This window comes from Sturnira hondurensis, unplaced genomic scaffold (assembly GCF_014824575.4).
Source record: "Sturnira hondurensis isolate 20B ecotype Veracruz unplaced genomic scaffold, ASM1482457v3 Scaffold0015509, whole genome shotgun sequence".
Lineage (NCBI taxonomy): Eukaryota > Metazoa > Chordata > Mammalia > Chiroptera > Phyllostomidae > Sturnira > Sturnira hondurensis.
Window position 1 is genome coordinate 6,423,465 of NW_028088140.1, and position 22,422 is coordinate 6,445,886.

Sequence of the window (22,422 nt, forward strand, 5' to 3'; positions counted from 1 at the left end):
AGGAGAAGGAAATGAACAAACCCAGTTTGACCCAAAAGGCGGTTGGCTGACGGCAACACACATCCGTGCACAGATAAACCAGACCAAAAAAAAAAAAGGGCAGTGCGACAGACCACACAACCCAGGGCCCCGGTGATGGAAAATAAAGCCTAAAAGCACTGATTGAAAAAACCTGGGGAGGTTGAGATGCCAGGAGTGGCTCCCAGCCTCACAGGAGAGTTCGTGGGAAAGACTCACAGGGTCCTAGAACGTAGACAAGCCCGCCCACCTGGGAACCAGCACCAGAAGGGCCAAATTTGCTTGTGGGAAGCAGCAGAGGGAACTGAAATTCGAGAGAGCGCAGAACAAGCGCCATTGCCCCTCTCTGACCCCGCCCCTACAAAAAGCGTCACAACCCAGTGATGTGGGTTGCCCTGCCCTGGTGAACACCTAAGGCTCTGCCCTTTATACATAACAGGTGTGACCTGACCAAAAATGGCTCAATCAGAAGAATAAATCAAAGCCCCAGAGCCAATACTTTTAAGCAACCAGGAGATAGCCAACCTATCAGACACACAGTTCAAAACACTAGTGATCAGGATGCTCACAGAACTGGTTGATTTTGGTCGCAAATTAGATGAGCAAATGAGGGCTACACTAAGTGAAATGAAGGAAAATGCACAGGGAACCAATAGTGATGGAAAGAAAACTGGCACTCAAACCAAGGTAGTGGACCAGAGGGAAGAAAAAAATGACCAAACAGAAAAGAATGAAGAAACAAGAATTCAAAAAAAATGAGGAGAGGTTTAGGAACCTCCAGGACATTTTTAAACATTCCAACATCTGAATGATAGGGGTACTAGAAGGAGAAGAGGAAAAGTAACAAGTGGAAAAGTTATTTGAACAAATAATAAAGGAGAACATCCCCAATCTTGCAAAGGAAATAGACTTCCAGGAAGTCCAGAAAGCTCAGAGAGTCCCAAAGAAGGTGGACCCAAGAAGGAACACACCAAGGCATATCATAATTACATTAGCCAAGATGAAAATGAAGGAGAGAATTCTAGAAGCAGCAAGAGATAAGGGGACAGTCACCTACAATGGAGTTCTCATTAGACTGTCAGCTGGTTTCCCAAAAGAGACCTTACAGGCAAGAAGGAGCTGGAAAGAAGTATTCCAAGTCATGAAAGGCAAGGACCTACATTTAAGATTGCTCTATCAAGCAAAGCTCTCATTTAGAATGGAAGGACATATAAAGAGCTTCTCAGATAAGGTCAAGTTAAAGGAATTCATCATCACCAAGCTGTTATTATATGAAATGTTAAAGGGACTTAGCTAAGAAAAAGAAGATAAAAAATATGAACAGTGAAAAGACAGTAAACTCACAGTTATTAACAACCACACCTAAAACAAACTAGGCAGACACGTAAAACAGGAGCAGAGCCACAGAAATGGAGATCACATGGAGGGTTAGCAACAGGGGAGTGGGAGGAGGAGAAGGGGGGAGAAGGTACAGAAAATAAGTAGCATAGATGGTGGAGAGAAAACAGACAGGGGGAGGGCAAGAATAGTGTGGGTAATGTAGAAGCTAAAGAACTTATGACCCATGGACATGAACTAAAGGGGGGCAGTGTCGGGGGAGGGGGTGTGCAGGGTGGAGGGGAGTGAAGGGGAAATGGGACAACTGTAATGGCATAATCAATAAAATATATTAAAAATAAAGGGTAAATAAATTGAAATGACTTCATAATAAAAAGAAACTCTCCTGCCCTACTTCTCCCTAACTTGGTCCATTTTTCCCCTCAGAGACCTTTAATCTTTTTAAATTTCAAAGTTTTTAATTTGAACTCCATATTGATAAGTAATTTGCTATACTACCCTTTCATGATTACAGTTTCATTCCCTGAATCCTTTCTCTAGTCCCCTCACCCTTCACATACTTACATCACCACATTTTTAGTTCTCATTTTTATAATTTTAAACACTATAATTGAATTTCTATTTATTATGGTACATTATCAATTGAAATCAGTTCTTACTAATTTATGCAAACATGTGAGATGTTTTTGGTGGGGTGGGGGAAGGACAGGCATTCATAGAATCAAAGAAGCTGAAGAGTCAGACTTTAAAAAAGCCAGGAAGAAGAGCTGTTCTGTGAATCTAAGCAGCAGGAACTAATGCACTGTCTCTTTAGGGCACTGCCCAAGATGATTTAATGGGGATTCTTAATTTACCAGTGAGAGAAAGTGTGGTTGGCTTACATTGAGCTACATGTTTATCCATTGGCTGGAGAGTGTAGGACATGGACTGGCAGTTTCCCTAAGACTGCATGTGTCGGGCAGGGGAAATGACCTGAAAGGAAATTGAGGTGCTACTACCAGATGACAGGGCAGAGCTGTCAGGCTGCCGGACACCATGCTCGTTACTCTGTAATATGTCATATATTGCACAACCAGCTGTTCCTTTGTCTCACCTCTCCTCCCTTCCCACTTCTCTGTGTAGTTTTACAATTAGATTCACCATATTTATAGTCTTTTCTGTGCGTGCTTTGTCTTTTTGCTGATTTAAAAAATTGAAAATCTTTAAACAGGTTTTACATTATTATTCTTCTTGAGAGAAGAGTGGTATGCTATGATTACATTCATCTCATCGTTTTTTACTTTTCCTGGAATTTCTAATTGCCTTAAATTTTATATCCTCTGCCTTTATCGTCTCTCTTATACTCCTAAGATGTCTCCAGCATACCATCTAGTCTATGAAAGTTCTTTTCTCCCCAAGGCCCTCCTCTTGGAAGTCTCCATTTACCGCTTCTGACTGAGACTGACTGCCCTCTGGGACTGATAATTAGCTGTTGTTTCCTTCTCATCAGTTCTTCTCTAAATTGGACACACTGTTTCCTGGGTTTTCTGACTTTCTCTTTCTTGATTTGCTTTGTCATCCCACTGGAGCACATCTCTGGTAACTCCCAAGGGTGGGTGGGTAGAGGGAAACCTTCTGAGTCTTGCACTCATAAAGGTATGTATTCTGCCGTCATTATTTAATGACATTTTATCTGGGATAGGTAAAATGGTCTCAAGTCAGAGACCATTTTTCCTTCAGTTGTGAAAGTTTGGTTTCACTTTCTTCTAGCACCTAGTGTTGCTGTGACCGTCTATTTCTTTCTTGTTCCTTCGTAGATGACTTTTTCTCTTTCTGAAGCTGATAGTATCTTTACCTTTGGTATTCTGAAGTTTCATACAGCTGTGTCTAGGGGCTTTTAGAATTCACAACATTTAATGTGGAAACTCTTGTCCTTCATCTTGGGAAATTAATTTGTATTATTTCTTCCTCTCCTTTTTCTGTTTTCCCTTTCTGGAACTCCAGTTGGTCAGATACTGAATTTTCTGCACTGATCCATGGTGCTTATTTTTTTTCTCTTAGTTTTTCAGGAATGCACACCAAGCAAAGGCGGCGGCAGTGTTATGAAGCATAGCACACTCATATATTCGGATGGCTTACTCGGTATACCTCCTATCTTGCTTCTCTCCTCTGCTACAAAGACCAGAAGACTAAAACCCACATTTCCCAGAATCACCTGCAGGGAGGATTCAGACACATGGCCTGTGCTCTTCCAGTTGCATGTTCTAGACCAGGTAGAGGCAGAAGTGATGAACATGAGAAGGCAGCTGTGCACAGGACATTGAATCTTCCCTTGAGAAGAGGGGTAGGGGCATCGGTTCCGAGATGGCTGTAGCCATCCTCAGGTCTTCAGTGGGTGATCAGTGCTGAGCGGCAGAAGCAGCCACTAAGTCTCCTGTCTCAAGCAACTAGTGTGGTCAGGCTCTTTCCCAGCTGTTACTCCCAGTGTGGTAGCATTGAGCTGGTTTTCTGTCCCTCTCCAAAATTCGGAGTCACCCCTATCCTTTAGCAAGTCTCTTTCTGCTTGAACTAGCCAGAGTGGAACCTTGGCATGGATGTAGTGGATACTATGGGAGCAGAGGAAGGGTTTCCCTCCCTGAAATGAAAGAAATGATATCACAGAATGACTGGCAGCTGAGCACATTTTTTTTACTGAGTGAACAACGGAGAGATTTCTGACAGAGGCACAAAAGTGAGAGTGCTCATATACATTCATTTATTCAATATTCACGATTATGTACTATGTTCTAAGTACTGTGTTAGGTGTTAAATATGCTGTAGAATTCCTGCCCGTGGAACATTTACCTATTTCTGAATTGTGCATGTAGATTGTATGAACCTGTGACAATTTAGATATGGGGGTCACACTAAAGACACTGTGCTTCTCCCTGTTCACGTTAAGTACTTGTGTTTGTCTTTTGGGAATTGAAAAGAGTATACTTTCTTACCTGCCTTCCTACAAGCAAGGAATGGTGGATTAAATCCTGATTTAATTCTCAGGATACTGGGCATTTTTAGTTATATCCAGGTGAAAATGATTGTCCTTTTCTAAATAAGTTAGATAGGCTTATCTATTCTACTTAATCGATGTCCACAGTGATATGTGCTGCTGCTGCAGAAAAATCAGGGCTTTGAAAAGAGGGATAAACACATGCCTGTGCCCAAGGCTCACTTGTGCACATGAGGCCTCACAGTGGACAGTCCGCCTGCAGAACTGCAGCTGCCCACAGTCACTGAGGCCTGCTGGCTTTGTGTTTTGGACGACAAATGGCCAAACCCAGTCACGGCACGATAAGCCCCAAGGGACAATGTGTGATGATTGGGGCTGATGGTCCTAGATCCGAGGGAATTTGCTGTCACTCACCTTCTGTGCGCTGATGACGCCCTTCCTGGGAAGGCTTGATACCTTGGCCGGGGTTTCGAGTCACTAGTGATTTGAGAGATAATGTCCCTTCCTACCTCACAATGAGTTACTGTCTCTAATACCAAATACCACCCTTCCAGTTCCTTGGCTTTCTCCCTGTGGGAACTGGCACAGTCAGGGGCTCAGTAATGGAGTCGTGGGAACTGGTGGGGAGCCAATGGCCATGGCCAGTCACAGACTCAAAGTTTGAAAGATTTCATTGACAGGACATTTTGTGGAACCAATCTATAATAACAATAATAGTTGATATTTATAGAAGGCTTTTTATGTGCCATAGTTTGGATAAGCATTTATATGCACTTTTACCTTTAGTCCTCACAACACCACTAGGACTTAAGTATTTTTGCTGTTGCCATTTTATGATGATGAGGTTGAGCATGGTTAAGTAATTTGTTCAAACTGAGTCAGCTAATAAGTGGCAGAGATGGAACAGGATCCAGGGCCGTGAAATCGAAGGCCTGAGCTCTGAACCATACACCCTGTTGTCTCCTGTGGACAGCTGGTATTTTGGTCTGATAATATGTCTCTATTTGACACCCTTCCTCACCACTGGAATAGAGTTTGAACGACATTAAGATTTACTTAAGCCAAAGTTTTGATCAAATTATGAATTGAACTTAGTCAAATTAGTTTTGTGCATAGGCATAACCTAAAATAAAACTTTGGAAGTTCTTTCTCTGATTGTCTGACTGGCGTATAAACTGCAAAATTTATGGCTCTAAAGCAGTTTGGATTTCAACTGAATACATGGAAGAAAAAAAGTGGAGCATTTTTGACATTTACATTGTGAACATTTCCTCTCTGAGGGTTTGTCATGTTACCAGATTGATGTCTTACAATGTTCAGTGATAACCCACTGGTGTCACTACCATTTTAACACACAGTTATTTCTATAATGTCTAAGTGGCATATCACGGAAAGCCAGCTGAATTTTGATTTTTTAAAAATATAGACAGGAATGAAATGATTTTTTGGGTTTAAGTGAGAACATCTTCCTTGCTAAAATAGCACTTTGATTAGAGTCATTCCTAGACCGGCACGACTAACACATGGAAACGGTGTAAGTGTGTTGCTGAACCATCTGCAGATGGTGGGTTTTGCCCCCAGTAAACAGCCAGGGGCTGTGACAGTGCTCTTTAGAACAAATGGCACTTCACTCTGCAGCCTCTTCGTATTTTGCATAGAAATGTCCTCTGCATTGAACTGGGTCCCTAGTTTTTGAAAACAAAGGCTGTTTGACGTTGGTGACTGCATCTTGAAAACTGAGAGCTGGCTTCCTGGTGAAAGATGGCCTGTTTTCTGCCCTGTCCTGTTCATTTGGAGGGCAGGAGGACCAGGGGATGAAAGGAAGTAGTAGGAAGGGGAAAGAGTGCCAGCTACAGTTTTAGAACAGGGCCCACCCCTTGTGCTTACAGACCCGCTGACAGACCCTAGTGCCTCCGAGTGTGAACTGAGAGGAGGCGACTCTGAAAGGAGATGGGGGGGCAGCACCCCTGTTCTCTCTACCTGGGCCCTGTGATCCACACTCCTGCACTTTGGGGTGCAAACACACAGGGGCTTCTCTGGGCCTAGATCTTCGCCCTTGGAGCGTATTCATGGAAAGTCAGGTTTTCATCTCACATCCCACTCTGACCGTGGTGATGGAGACAGAAAGGGAGGCAGGAGGAAAGGGGAAGCCCTTGAAGGGATGGAGCCTTGTGGGGAGAAATGTACTTTCCAATACTAATGTAAATACGATTTATGCAACTCCCACAGCCAGGCTCCTTTTATTTCCTGACTCGGAAACACAGGCCGAGGTTCTTGCTTATCTTCCATCCCAGAAGGGGACCGTGATCCTGCCTGGTGCTGCTCCAGTGTCTGAAATACAAACCACAGGCTTGAGATGGAGCCAAGGCAGCCAATTAAGAAGGTGTCAACGATACTTCCCAGGAACATTTTTCTAGATATTTAACTTCAACCAAAAGTTTAAGCTCCTAATAAATCCCAGGAACTTTACATTTTCCAGGGAATATTGCCTGGGCTTTTAAGAACTTCTAGGAAACACCGATTCTCAGAAGATTTTGCAGCTTTCAAGCTCACCAACCCATTCAGGAGCTTTCCGGAAAAACCAAAGGCAAATGAAAACATACTTTAATCATGTGCCCTGAGAGATTTAGACAACTGAAGTCTGACAAGAAACCTGGCACCAACGAGGCCACTGCATTGGCTTTAGTAAATGAGGCCCCGCCTCTTGGCTCCATCCTTGGCCCTTGGGTGTGATCTGGTTGGCTGGCAACAATGTCTGTCAGCCCAAGTGGTTGATTGGTGCTGGCCAGACCTTGCTTCCTTCATGCGGATTTTCTTAGTGTCCTTGCTCAGATTAATGTTTTATTCAAAATTACCACAACATCCCTGAGCCCTGTAACTCAGTTGGTTGGGTGTGGTCCTGCAAAGAGAAAGGTTGGTGGCTCAATTCCCTGTTGGGACCCATGCCTGGGTTGCAGACCTGGTCCCTGATCACAGTGTATGTGAGACACAGTCGATTGATGTTTCTCTCATACATCAATGTTTCTCTCCCGTTCTTAGTCTCCTCTCTAAGAATAAATAAATGAGATCTTTCAAAAATTCACAAATCAGAGATGGGACTTGAACCCAGGAGTTCTGATCCACACTTGGGGATTCCCAGTGTGAGAGCAAGAGAATATCGTGGCCAAGGTCCTGCTGCTCACACCATCAATCCTCCAATATCCTGGGGCGGTGAGGAGCAACGGGAGGAGGCACATGGAGGCGTTGGACAGCAGCTTTTTATCAACGGGCGGAGAAGTATTTCAATAATTTTGCAACTGGTGCAGCCAATCTGGTACATAATGGCCGAAATTTAGCCCTAGTCATAAATAAACTGAGATAAGAGTAGTAGGAGAAAAGTGGGAGGAATCAACTCTGCTTGGATGGGAAGTGGTGGCATTGGCAAGATGTCCACCGGCCCATCTAAGGGTGGGTAAAAGGCAAGGGCATTTCAGGGAGGCTGGAGGGCTGCAAACTGTTTGCTGTAGCCCTCTGAGGGTGTGGGGTCAGGGGTTAGGAGAGTGGGGAGGGAGAAAATTTACAAGAAATGAGACTGGAGGGACACACAGAGACCCAGCACATGACCACTGGGCTATGGAATTCTGATAAAACATTTTTTTTGCTTTGGACATGTGGACACTCATGGGTTGTTTCTTGATTCTAAAACACAAATTATGAAACTTTCAAATAAAAATTTTATCCAATTATTGTGTATAACAGACATCTTCATCCCACCAAGACATTCATGGCTTTCTTGATGCCTCATGGTCCCACTGAGGCAGAGGGCCCCGCTTGCCACTCCCCAGTGACCTTGTCTTACAACTGCAACTCACCTCTCAGCCATCTTGCTGGACCTGGACCTCTTTTAAAGAGGTCTGACTCCATACTGACTCCATACTCCCAGGTCCCTCCCCAATGGCTAGACACTGCTCCCCTTCCTCTACTACGAATTGTGGATTTTCTGTGAATAAAGTTGTCGTTCAGAACCATGCCACAATTTCCCATCTGCCGGCAATACCTTCCTGGGTTCCCACGGCCTCAGTTCACCTGTGGAATTAGGTCCCCTTATATACCAAAGCCTGCAGAAAGCACACTGGAATTCGAGATGGGTGCTGTAGAATGTGCTTCCTGCCATTCTCCACAGGGGCCAGCGCGACACATAAGTAAATTTCTCCAGCCCTCCATACCTGTCTCACTCAACTCTAAATATCCCAAAGGCCCTACCCTTCCCCACTCACTCTTCCAATGAAGACCCATCCAGAGTGCCTTGGAAATGGATGAGCTTAACCAGGCTAACTGTTCTCAGCTGTGGCCACTATAATTCAGATTATCTTTGGTAAAGTTAACCTCCTTGTTCAGCCTTAAAACAAAATTTCACTTGCCTGCATCCTCACGCTGGCAGTCCAGTTTCTAAGTTGAACCCAGCCCAATCCTGAAGTGGTCTAGTTTCTCAGCTGGACCCAGTCCAACTCCTTTGGTTTCTGGACCTAGTTCTGTAAAAGAAAAGCTCAGATAAAGTCTGCAAGCTCATGACACTAAAGCCACAAAGCTAGGATCCCAGAGAGACTTACCCACCACCAACGGAGGCAGCAAGAAAGTTCCATGGGCTGAACGGGTACTAATGTCTGGGTGGCTCATTTGGTTGGAGCATCATTCTGTACACCAGAATGTTGCGGTTCAGTTCCAGTCAGGGCACCTGTCTAGGTTACAGGGTTCAATCCCTGCTCAGGGCTTGTTCAGGAGACAACTGATCAGTGTTTCTCTCTCTCTTCCTCTCTCCCTCCGTTCCTCTCTCTCTAAAGTCAATAAACATATCCTCAAGTGAGGATTAAAAAATAAAAAATAAACTGAGGCATATTAACATTTTTATGAGTTTATTTGAGCAAAAATCAATTCTTTCTGGGTAACATTCAATCTAGAAGACAGAAAAGAATTCCAGGGAGCTGTACAAAATGACAGACTTATAGGCAGAAGGGAGTGACAATAAGGAAAATAAACTTGGTGAAAAAGCAGGTTTGTTATTGCACAGGTATAGCAGGGTCCATCAGGCAGGTGCCCTTACTGCAGCTGATCAGGGGATCCCTGACTGAGTGGTGTAAGATTCTACTTCTGGGGCAACCAAAATTGTAATTAAGTCTTGATTTGATAACATGGGGCTTAACATAAGGGACTCCATTTGGGGCTATTGCCTTAACAGTTGCTGAATAAAATTGGTTTGGGGGCAGTACATTTTTGGCTCCATTGTATTCCTATAAATAATTTTTCATTTCCTAGAATGCCCTTTCCAAACATCTGTTGGTTTATTTTTCTGGGCACAGAAAATTATGATCAGTTTAGGAGCTGCTTAACTGAGATTTGTTTGTGAGAGAATGGAGAAAGTTAGAGCTTCTCAGAGCTAACCAGTGAGCAGATCAAATAATACTTATTTGATCTTAATACAGGGTGACTTATCTTTAAATATCAGAAAATGGACATTTAGAATTCCGATTTTTATCATAAAAATGGTTTCTTGCTTCTGAGAAAACAAGTTACTCAGCCACAGCCAGCATTTGTGCCAAGAAATGGGGCGGGATGCGAGTAGCCAGAGCTGTGATCTTTTTTCCCTTTCTCGTGAGCCTCATTCACTGGGTCAACGACTAGTGTCTCATCTGTGCCATGTGCTAAATGCTGGGGATGTCTTGGTGCATGAAGACAGGCGAGTCCCTCTCCTCTCATAGCCTGGCTGGGAAGACGGACAATTGTGTAAGCAATCACCTTACTGCAGCTAAAGGCCGCAGACACAGAGGGAGCAGGGCAGGTGGAGGGATACAGCTTGGTCTGGGCATCCCAGAGGAGCTCCGTAAGTGAACACCTGGGCGTCCAGAGAAGTGAACAAGCGAGTGTGGGCAGTGGAGCAGCACGGAATCAGGAAAGGAGATGAGGACAGGTGAGTGTCTGTCCCGTACTCTGCTACGACAGGAGACTGCTGCAGGATTTAACTGGATCTTTGGATTTGTGTTTTTGAAGATTTTGAGAGTTTATCTGCAAAGGCTGTGTTCTCTTTCTCTCTCTCTCTCTCTCTCTCTCTCTCTCTCTCTCTCTCTCTCTGTCCCTCTGTCACTCATAAGGAAGGAACAATGCATGAGTGTACATAGGCCGTCATCTCTGGAAAGACACATCAGACAGCACAATGGTCGCCTCCAGGCAACGAGAGAAGGCATGAGGGACAGAAGTGGAAAGAAACTGACTTTCCACTGTGCACCTTTTCACACCTATTAGTCATGTGACTACATTGTCCAATTCAAAAATGTTCTAAAATCTGAACATTGAAGAATTCCTCAAAAGGACAAAATCCAGTTTCCAAAGTCACAGAGGAACCCCTTGCCATTTCCCCTGGGCATTCAACTGTCTAAACGTTTTCCATGACAGTTCCAAGACTAAGAAGTCAAACATCTAAAATTCATTCTAACATTGAAATTAAGAACAAACTGACAGTAACCAGAGAGGAGGTGGGAGGGGATAATGGGGGGGGGAAGGGGGGAGGGTTTTCAGGAACTTGTGTAAAAGACACATGGACAAAACCAAAGCAGGGTAGGATCGAGGGTGGGAAGTGGAGATGGCTGGGGTTGGGAGTAGTGGTGGGGAGAAAATAAAGACAACTGTATTTGAACAACAATAAAAAAGTTTAAAAATATAATCCAGTCCTAACAATGGGCGGAAGTCCATGTTCCTAGAATGCAGCCCGCCTCCCCCACCACCCCTCTCGCTCGCACTGATGCTGTTCTTTCTCTGCCATGCGGAGGGAGCCTCTTCCTCTCTCAGCCTCCACACCTCTGCAGAGGCCATGCTGCAGCTTCTTCCTCACTTGGGGGTCACAACAGAAGCTGGCAGGGCAGGCAGGCGACGCAAATGAATGAAATAGGCCTCACCTGGACCACACAGCGGTGCACCCCTTCCCCACTCCTCTGAGAGAAGGACAGGAGGCCGCGTGGGGAGTGCCCTGCGGAGGTGGAGGGGCCTGCGGACAGAGAGGGGCAGCAACTATTCTTCTCCAAGGAAACCCTTCCATGGAGGAAAGATGACCAGACACTGCCATATCTTCCCAGGGATGTTGGAAACCAATCATTTACTTTAAATAGCTCGATTTTAAAATGTTGGCATCTAAATCAATGTATTAAACAGCAGCTGGGAGGAGGGAGGGGTAGAGGAGTTGTGTCCCTCTACTCTCTCTTCTGGGCTGTGCTTCAGCAACAGCTCTGACCTTGACATGTGCTCACAGTTGCAGCCTGTGGCTCATGCCCCCGCTACACCACTCACCCAGTTCCAGTAACAGCTCCCGCCTTTGCCCCTTCTGCCCTAGAGGTGGTACTAGTATCCAGCCATTCCTAGTCCTGATTTCTTTATCACCGCCCATACCTCATGTATGGTCCCTTCATTAAATTCTCTTCAATTCTCTCTATCTCTTCCTGGCTGGGCACTGTCTGAATATGCCCTTGCTGCAGACCCTCACTGTTGTCAGCTGCAATGGTGTTGGTTTCCACCTCAGAGCCAGGATGAAATGGGATCTAGATGTGGCCAGTCAGAGCACTGAGTCACCTAAGCCCCAGTGACTGGTTCTGGAATGTTCACATGGAGTTGTTCCAGTTGCAGGGAATGATGGTACTATGTAGAAGCTACCAATAAGTGCAGTCTAGTCTCACTGGATTTGAGCCTGGGAGAATAGAAATTTGGAGTTTCCAGTAGCTATTTTGTGAAGTTCAAGGGCAAAGTCCAGAGGTGACCTTGTTTGAGTAACAGGAACTAAATCTACTTCTCAATGTTTTTTTGTCAGTGAGACAATAAATTTTCTTATTTTTTCTTCAGCCAGTTTGACCATAAGTTTCTGCCACTTGCATCCAAAAGCATAACTGACTAAAAAAAGAAAAGACTATTAGCACTTTGCACACATTTTATTCTACCCACTGATTTAACTAAGCAGGAAACCAGTGCTGTTTCATCTTTGGACGAGCTACACATTAACACAGTGCAGTAGAACCCACACTGGTTTCAATAGAGACAGAAGCTAGAGACTGGGCTGGCATCCACCAACACCCAAAGGGAAACAAGGGCGCTGCAGCATCTGCGCATCGTTGCCGTCTGTGCCAGCCAAAACACCTCCCGACTCGTCATCCTATCCCCTTTGCCACTTGCCAGTAGCCAAGAGAGAAAATTGTCATCTGAATGAGTGGGGAGATTGGTGCTATTGTTGGCTAGACACGGAGTTGGAGCTTAATGTTTATTTACTGTTGTAAACAAATCACAACTTTGCCAGTATTCCAAACAGACACAACTGGACATAATAAACAGCAATTCTCAAAGAGATCATCTAATAAATAGCCTACATAACAAGCAAACTTTGTGGACTCCAAGGGTGTCAATTATACTAGACCTTATTCTACTCATCAATTCATTCAAGAATTTGTTGGGCAAACGCCAGCCTGGTGCACTGCAGTGATGGCAAGTGATTTTCATTCCTTGTACCAGTTGTGGTTGTGGCTGTTCAGCGGCTTGTGTTGAGAAAGATTGTGAGGCTACATCTGTGCTCAACAGAAATGAATATCATAGTTAATTAAAGGTTCTTCTGTAAGGAAGGAATGCCCAGAGTATTTATCATCCCTGTGAGTTTTGCAGAGTCTTATCTAGAGTGAGGAGGAGTAGATTTGAGGTAAATCACTTCCAGTGCATGTGTCTTTATTTCATCAAATTTGTAAAATGGGGAAATATATCTAAATGAGTTGTAAGATCCTTCCTTCCTTCCTTTATCCATTCTATCATTTGTTGGCTTGTGTGTAGTAGCTATGGTTGAAATTTGTTCTTGTGTTTAAAGTGATTTTCCATTTTATGAATGCAGTTCCCCTCATGGAAGTATGGAAGCCGTACCTCATTCTCCCAGTCTCCTATGTAGCAAGAATGCAACCATGGGATCTAGGTCCACCAATCAGGCCCAGCTGTTCCAAATTTGTTTGGAAGCTGGAGATGGTGAGAGGCAAGACCTGCACAGAATCCAACGGGCAAGGATAAAGGCAGAGACACCTAGTGTGTTGAAGCGCAGTGGCAGAGGGTCTGGGGATGATGTCCAGTGCCCAGCTATGGGGGCGGCCCCGGGCGGGCAGGGCCCTGAGCGCCTCACTGGAGCGGCTCTGCCCTGCAGGTGGTGGCTCTGAGCCAGGCTGTGGGCTTTCAGTCCTTCATCTCTGGGCCTCTTTGGGTGACCTGTAAGCTGTCTGTTCTTTTAAATAAAATTCTTTAACTGCAGAAATGAGCAGAGTGGATTTCTTTGTTCTCCAGAAGGTCAAATACTTTATGATCAAGACCGAATGCCTTCAAACAGACTTTTTTCTCCTTTAAAGCTGAAAACTTTAATTCTCTTTTATGAATTATAAAGTCTATGCTTTGCTAATAACTTGCAAAATGTGTTCTGTTGCAATTATCAGTAAGGTAATTGTTGCAGATGGGTAATATGCATCATAAAAGGAGATTTTTCTCATTTTTATCTCTTCATTTTCAGTGCACTAGAAAAAATGTAATTTTTTCAGTGTTCACAGCTCACAGTTTTACATCAAGAGAAGGACCCCTCTACTTAATCATTGCTAGTGTGATTTTTTTATGAGTTTGCAGGAACACTTTGGTGCTTTCTGTAGTTTAAGTAATTTTTTTGAATTTTCTAATGATTAGAACTAACTCTTATGCGAGAGGATGTCCACATCAAAGAAACTCACTTGACTGATTGTCTTTATGAAAGTTTCTTTTATAGGGGTGTCCAACCTTTTGGTCTCTTTGGGCTGCACCAGAAGAAGAGCTGCCTGAGCCACATATTAAATACAATGTGACACGTAATCACCTGCCACAATAATCTCAGAATGTTTTAAATTTGCAATTTTGCGTTGGGCCACATTCACAGCGATCCCAGGCTACACATGGCCTGCAGCTCACAGGTTGGACACCCCCACAAGTTTGGAGGGTTTGACATTTTCACCCCAAACTCTGTGTACAAAAAGACCACATTGCTCTATTTTATTTCTCCAGTTGAAATTTCACTTTAATCTCCAGCCCACCACACTGCTGAATAACATGTTTTTAGGAGTCATGTGTCAAAGCATCTACAGGAGCTTTACCTCCTTCAGATCATCCACAACAAACCATCCTCCATTCTTTGGAACAGACAATAGCTGTTTTGAAAAATTTTTATGCAAAGGTGTTATTTACATGCAAATTCAAGCTTCTTCTTTGGAATCTTCTTGTTGCTCTTAAATCTCTTTCAATATTGAAATTTTAGAGCCTAAATATTAGTGGATTCTTCTTCCTCTTGTTCTCCTAACTCTTTCTCCCCTGGGGACTTACAAAATGCTGAGGGTCTTATAGTAGAGCAAATACTTACTGGATATGACTTCCACTTCTATCCACATAGGAAAGTAGATATCAGATTGCCTTCCCACTTTAAACAACTATAATGCTGGACAAAATGTACGACGACGTGGACTGTGGGCATTAGACAACAGGTACCAGAGGGGCATAGTCTGAGAGAAGGGGAGTGTGCAAGGAGAACTTCCCATTGATCCCCATGAAAATTTCAATATTATGTAAAAAAATTTTTTGGCTGGAGAAATAGATGCAGTGGTTTTTCTATGTAGAGATAGGATGGGTCAGAATTCAGGGATGCTGAGGCTACTGGGATTTTCAGGAAGGGCACCTGAGAGGAGAAAGGCCGGTGATTGGGAATGGGGAGCTCCAGAGTCTTGGCTGGGTTCTGAGCCACACATGTTCAGGGTGAGGGGTCAAGAGATCCGACGGGAAATAACAACTTGTGAGGATTCCAGAGATACTTCAGTTCTGATGAACCAGAGAGTGAAGATTTCACTAAAAATCCATGGCAGTTAGTTGAGACTCCAGAATAACCAAACACGAGAAGGTTTGTTATTCTATCCCAAAAGTAAGAACAACTTTAGTCTTGACCTAGCAAAGCCTAAAACCAAACCCTGATAAAGCCTAAGTTGCAAATAAATGAACTGCCAACCAGAACAAAAGCGAACACATTAAAGGGAGGCTCTAAACCAAACAGCATCCCAAAGGTTAAGCATATAGATATAGAAAGCAGCAGAACAACATGTGCCATATTTAGGAGAAAAAAATCAATGAAAATAGATCCAGAGTTTACAGAGATATTGAAATTAATGGGCCAGTACTTCAAAGCAACTTCTATAAATATATTCAAGGATGTAAGAGAAAATATGGATATCATGTGTCAACAGGAGAGGAATCAAAGGAAATGGTAACCATAAAAAGAAGTGAATGTAAAATCTGAGAGTGTGAAACAAAATATATAAAATAAAAAAATTACTGGATTGGCTTAACATATTTGATATTGCAGAAATTCAGTAAACTTGAAGACAGGTATAGAGAAGTTATGCAAAATTTTTAGAAAGTTAAAAAATAAGCACAGTCTCAGTAATTTGGAGGATCATATCAAGAGGTTTAACATATCTGTAATTATAGTCCCAGAAGAAGAAGAAGGAAAGACTGGAATTTAAAAAAAGTTTGAATAAGTAGTAATTCAAATTTTTCTAAATTTGATGAAAAATAACAATTTCCATGCCTTAAAAATCTGAGTAAATTCCAAGTAAGACAAATGCACAGAAAATTATATTTTTGTGTTATAGTACAATTGCTGAGAACAACAAAAAAATTCTTAAAGGGGGAACTATCACCTACATGAGAATAATGATTAGAATAAGAACTAACTTCTAATCAAAATCAGTGCAAACTAAAAGACAAGAGAATAACTTTTTAAGGGCAAAAGCCAGGGGGGAAAACATTGTCAACCTAACTTTATATCCAGCAAAAATATCCTTAAAATGAAATTTAAATAATTCGTATAAACAAATGCTGAAATAATTCACTGCAGTAGATTTCAGCACAGGGTGTGTAAGCAGAAGTCCATCAGGCTGAAATAAAATAATGGAGTAAACATTATAATCAAAAGGTACAGATTGTCAAGTTGGATGAAATCAAGACCAAATTATAGGCCTTGGCTGGTGTAGCTCAGTGGATTGAGCACTGGCCTATGAATCAAAGCATCGCCAGTTTGATTCCCACATGCCTGAGTTGCAGGCCATATCCCCAGTATGGGGTGTGCTAGAGGCAACCACACATTGATGTTTCACTCCCTCTCTTTCTCCCTCCCTTCCCCATCTCTCTAAAATAAATAAATAAAGTCTTTTTAAAAAAGTCTTTCAAGGAGAAAACTTGTATAACTTTAAAAAAAGACCCAATTATATGTTGTTTATAAGAAAACACTTTAAAGTGTTTATAGGTAAAGATTTACTTACTTTATAGGTAAAGATTGGTTAGAAGTACAATTATGGAAAAAATGTGCCACACAATTACTCATTATAGCAAAGCTAGAATGTACATACTAATATTAGAAATAATAAATTTCAGAGCAGATAATATTACTAGAAATAAACAGAGTCATTTCTTAACAGGGTCAATTTAGGAAGAATATATAATTATACCAAATGTGTATGAGCCTAATAACAGGGCTTCCAAAAACTGACAGAACTAAAGGACTCAGCAGACAAATCCAGTTCTAGCTAGTAACTTCTCACACCTTCCTCTAGGTGCTTGATAGAAAATTTACACACACACACACACACACACACACAGATTTAGTGAGGATCTAGAAACCCAAGCAGCACTATGTCTAGTTGCCGTTTATAGGACAGCACACTCAACAACTGCCAAACACACATTTGCCCACAGAACACACCCGAGATGTGTCCTTCAGCAAGGTTCAGTGACCTCTACAGGATTTAAATTACACAGACTTAGTTCTATGATTACACAGAATTAAGTTACAAATTATTAACAAAAAGATATCTGAAAACTTACCAAAATCTTTAGAAACTAAGCAACCTACTTCTAAATAAGCCATGAGTCAAAAAAATAAATCACAAGAAACATTTTTAAACATTTCAAGCTGAATATAATGAAAACACACCATATTAAAATGTATAGCATGGAACTAAAACAGTGATTACAAAGAAACTTATAGTTTTAAATGCTTTATTAGAAAAGATGTCATTCTTAAATTAGTGACATTTTTAAGCTTCTACTTTAAAAAGCTAGAAAAAGGAGCAAATTAAAGTCAGGGTAATTAGAAGAGGGCAAGTAAGAACAGAAATCAGAAAGAGGAGAGAACAATGAAATAAAACAAACAGTAGAAAAAAGAAAAAGTTACTTTTCTGAAAAGACTCATGAAGTTGATGTACCTCTAGAAGACCAATCAAGAAACAAACCCACAAATTACCAATAACAGGAATAAAATAAAAAACATCAATTTATATATTTTAGCCAGTAAAATGATGATAAAGTACTATAATAGTATGAAAATTTTTATGCAAATGTCCTTGACAACTTAGATGATAACAATAAATTTCTGAAAAGATAGAAATTCTGACACATAAAAATTGAAAACTTGTATTAGTTCTATGTGTTAAAAAAACTGAATTTGTAGGTGAAACCTTCCCAATAACAAAATTCTAAGCCAGGTTTGCTCTACTGGTGACTTTACAAACATTAAGGAAGAAGTAATACATATCTTATACAAACTCTTTCAGAATATAGGAAAAAAATTAAATAGAATTCATTTTTTGAGGCCATCATAACACTGACGCAAAAACATGATTAGGAAATTATAAGAAACAAAAAATTACAGGTCAATTTTCATCATAAAAGTAGATAAAAAATCCTTAACAAAACATTAGAAAATAAAATCCAGTAGTATAGGAAATAAGATATCCTGACCAATTAGGTTTAGCCTAGGAATGCATTGTTTTAACATTTAAAAACTAAGCAATCTAATTCACTACTGCAACAGAAAAAGAAAATGTAATAATATTAATACATGCAGAAAAAGCAAATGGTAAAATTCAACAACCATTTATCATAAAAACTCAGCAAACTAAGAAGGAAAATTCAGCAATATGATAAAGAGCTTCTGTGAAAACCCCAACATGATTATGAATTGTTTGTTAGAATGTTAACAAACTTATGAAGCAGCCGCAGACACAATGTTCTGGATCCAAAAACTACGCAAATGTCCCCTAACTAAGGAGAATTAAGACACAAATTATGGTTTATCCATGCAATGAAATACTCATCAATAAAAAAAAGAATAAATTACTGATATATACAACATCGATGAGTCATAAAACATTATAAAAAGTAGAAGATGCAAGACACAAAATTGTATAAACATACAAACTGTTTCTGTTTATATGAAGTCCTAGAACATTCAAAACTAGCCTATATTGCTAGAAATCAAAATGGTGGTTTTCTTGAGGATGCTGGCATTAACTGAGAAAGACAGAAAATTGACTGGGGTAAATAAATGTTCTATATTTGTATAGGTGTGTGGAAATATAGATCACACAGTTGTATGCATTTGTCAAAACTTGCCAAACTATACATTTAAGACCCAACACATTTCCTTGTTTATAAATTATAGCTCAGTAAACCAAATTAGGGGGCAGAAGCCTTCACTGGATGTGCCTCTGATTTTTGGGCCGCATTCGTTTTCTAAGGTGACATGCAAATAGAAAGTTGTCTTGATATTTCTAACACACACACATACATACCCCTCTGAAGTCATCTCAAATCTAACTCCTCTTTAAGAAAACATCAGTGTCTAGGTCACAACCCTGGAAACTGATTCAATTAAATCACACATTGCTCTCTCTCTCTCTTTTTCTCTACATGTAATTCTGATGTCCAGCCAGGATTGAGAATCATTGTTTTAGATGTTGCCACTTACCTAGGACACAGGGATCTGAAGCTTAATGCTCACTACTTAGGGACTCTTGGCTGAGTCCCTTCTAAGCTCCAATTACCAGAGAAACCTGAACCACTTGGGATTTGAAACAGAGAGTATGTAATGCATGGAATTGGTTATCCACATGATGGAAAATCTGAGAAGCCAGTAGAAGAAAGTGAGGCAAAAGATTAGCAACAGCAGAAGATTGCTGGGGAAAAAAAAAAGTAATGTCCCAGTTCAAGTACTCCACCAAGAGGAGCTCTGTTCTTCAATGTATGATTAGGCTTTTTGTTCTTTTCAGACCTTCAACTGGTTGGTTGAGGCCCACTCACATTAGGAAGTGCAATTTGCTGCAGTTAGAGAACTGATTCGAATGTTAGTCTCCTCCAGAATCATTTGCAGACCACCCGGAATAAGGTTTGACCAAATGACTGAACACCATGTGGCTCATTCAGGTTGACACACAAAACGAAACATCACAGTTGTCCAGAGAAAAACCTTGGAATTGCCTTTGAGTTCTTTCTCTCACACCCCAGATCAAATCAATGGGCAAGTCCCAATGGCTCTACATTCAAAATACGACCATAACTTGACCACATTCTGTCACCTCTATATCTACCATCCAGGTCCAGACCACCAATATCTCTTGTCCAGATGATGTGGTAACTGCCCCTCTGCTATTATTGTCACAGTCCCCTCACAGTCAAAGTGAGGCAATAAAATGTGTCACTCCAGCATAAAACACGCTAATGACTTCTCAGACCATTTTTTAAAATAAAAATGTCTCCCTACCACCTCACTCACTCCATCTCCCCCCACTCTTCCCCTTGCTTGTGCCCCTTCAGTCACTCAGGCCCTTTTGCTCAACCGTACTCAGTACATTCATGTCAGAGCCTTTGCGCCTGCTTTTCCTTCTGTTTTGAAGTCTTCTCCCCAGATGTTCTCATGCCTCACCACTCCCTCACTCTGTGGCTCTCTGCTCAGCTCAAAGGATTATTTAAAATAACACATTCCATGGCCCACCCCTCCTCGCCACTGTTTGTTTACATTCTCTTCATTATTCTTTACAGGCCTTTTATGACTGGTACCTAGAATAGTGCAGGACAATAGAAAGCACTCATCCACATTTATGTCGTGAATACATTGTTTAACGACAAATCAAAGCGGTTGGCTTGACCATTCTGTAAAATGGCTGCCACAACAAAGAGCTGGCTGGAAGCAATAGCTCCTATACTGAGATCCATAATCATAGAATTTCCCTTGAGGTAGCAAATTATTATCCTGCACACAGTTATAGATCAGAATACTATTTACTAGCTGTCTCATATTCCAGGATTCTTGGAATCAAAACATTGGTTAAGCCTCAATTGAGAGAGAGAAATGTTCTTTAAATACCAGGTTGCTGGTATCTACTCAACCCTGCGGATACCGCAGGCAGTAGGAGCTGTGGGATGAACCAGTAACCGCGCCCAGTTGTAGGACATAGGTAATGAAAGGCTGTTCCTTCATATCATCGCCGAGCTGGAAGGAGGTGCCTTTATACTGCACCTTTATTAATGACATAGTAGCTATTGTTTATGGAGCTGCTAGCAAGGTACTGTGTTGAGTGCTTTACTTGAACTCATTTAATCCTTAGGGGCAATACAACATTTCTTTGTTTTATGGGGTAGGAGACTGAACTGTGTTATGTCCTCTTAACTATCATGAAGTGTAAAAGTCATATGATTGGGCCCTGGCTGGCACGGCTCAGTGGATTGAGCTCAGGCTGCAAACCAAAGAGCTGCCAGTTCAATTTCTAGTCAGGGCACATGCCTGGGTTGAGGTCCAGGTCCCTCGTAGGGGTCGCATGAGAGCCAACCACACACTGATGTTTCTCTCCCTCTTTTTCTCCCCTCTTTAAAATAAATAAATAAATAAAATCTTAAAAGATTAAACCTTAAATTAAAAAAATAAATAGATAAAAATTTTAAAAAGTCTTATATCATATCAATATATGCAAAAATGCATTTGACAAATTCCAGCATTCATTTATAATAAAAATTCTCAACAAAGGGGAAGTAGGGGGAACATACCTCTATATAATATGGCCCATATATGACAAACTCACAACTAACATCAAACTCATTGGGAAAAAGCTAAAAGCATTCTCTCTAAGATCAGGAACGAGGCAAGGATGTTCATTTTTACCACCTTTATTCAACATAGTATTGGAAGTACCAGCCACAGCAATCAGCTAAGAAGAATCTAAGAAAAGACATCTAAATTGGAAAGGAAGAAGTAAAACTGTAATTATTTGCAGATGACATAATACAATACTATATAGAGAGAACCTTAAAGAACTCACTAAAAATACTATTAAAACTGGTAAATTCAGTAAAGTAGCAGAGAACAAAATTAATATTCAGAAATTGATTGCATTTTATATGACACTAACAAACTATCAGAAAGCTAAATTTTAAAAATTCCATTTACAGTTGCATCAAAATAACCTAGGAAGAAATTTAACCAGGGAGATAAAAGATCTGTACTTAGAAAATTATAAAACATTGAAGAGAAAAATGAAGAAGATACAAATAAATGAAAGCATATACCATGCTCATGGATTTGAAGAATTAACATTGTTAAAATGTCCATACTATGCAAAGAAATAAATAGCTTAAATGCCATCCCTATCCAAATATCAATGGCATTTTTCACCAAACTAGAACAAATAATTATAAAATTTACATGGAATCACAAAGACCCCGAATAGCCAGAGCTCTCGAGAAAGAAGAACAAAGTTAAAGGTATCATGCTACCTGATATCAAACTATACTACAAGGCTACAGTTAGTCAAAGCAGCATGATACTGGCATAAAAACAGACACATAGCCCTAGCTGGTGTAGCTCAGTGAATTGAGCATGGGCCTGTGAAGCAAAGTGTCGCCGGTTCAATTCCCAGTCAGGGCACATGCCTGGGTTGCAGGCCAGGTCCCCAGTAGGGGACCCATGAGAGACAACCACACATTGATGTTTCTCTCCCACTCTTTCTCCTTTCCTTCCCCTCTTCCTAAAAATAAATAAATAAAATATATTTTTTTAAAAACAGACACATATAATAGAGAGCCTAGAAATAAACCCACACCTATATTGTGACAAAGGAGGCAAAAATATACAATGCACTAAAGACTGTCTCTTCAATAAATGGTGTTAGAAAAACTAGACTGACTGACACATGCAAAAAAAAAACAAAACAAAAAAACTATACCAC